At 50.9% G+C, this 507-nt stretch overlaps 1 long non-coding RNA gene across 1 annotated transcript; it reads right to left on the minus strand.

Annotated features, from left to right (window-relative positions):
* On the minus strand, positions 1-466 carry LOC109364417. The gene is made up of 3 exons (XR_002110375.1): positions 355-466; positions 116-228; positions 1-17 (listed from the first exon to the last, which is right to left on the minus strand). It is a non-coding gene; the product is annotated as an uncharacterized LOC109364417 (long non-coding RNA).
* Positions 467-507: the final 41 nt, after the last annotated feature.

Consider the following 507-nt stretch of genomic DNA (forward strand, 5'->3'; position numbering starts at 1 on the left):
CTCAAGGAGGCTGCTTTCTACAAGAGGGGAAAAAAAGAGTCCTTATTCTCTCATGCACATTGGTGTTACAGGCTGACTTAGAGAGCTGTTCTGAAGATATCCTTGCTCTACTGACCCAATAACAAAGAAGGACACAAAACTCGCAGCTGCGGCGTCTTTTACCGCCTGCCGAGGAAAAGATTCCTCAAACTTGAGCATCGCTCCACTTGCAGGCGAGGGGAGCAGGAGCTGAAAAGGACAGGGGGACATAAAATAAGGGAAAAGCTTAACAGAGAGCAGATCTGGTGCGGACAGTGACACAAGCTGTGTCTCAACAGCACTGCCTTAGCGCACGCCTACATTAGGCACACCTACCTTGCAAGGGCCACACAGGAAGCTTGGGACACAGGCACCTATTGCTCCCCCGAGTCCCAACTCCATTGCTCAGCCGCTCCTCCATGTTCTGCACCAGAAAAGTCACAAGACGGAAATTCAATTCATCGCAGACGTCACCAAACCTCCCTTCTC

The sequence above is a fragment of the Meleagris gallopavo genome, unplaced genomic scaffold (assembly GCF_000146605.3).
Source record: "Meleagris gallopavo isolate NT-WF06-2002-E0010 breed Aviagen turkey brand Nicholas breeding stock unplaced genomic scaffold, Turkey_5.1 ChrUn_random_7180001855692, whole genome shotgun sequence".
In the NCBI taxonomy this organism is placed as follows: Eukaryota; Metazoa; Chordata; class Aves; order Galliformes; family Phasianidae; genus Meleagris; species Meleagris gallopavo.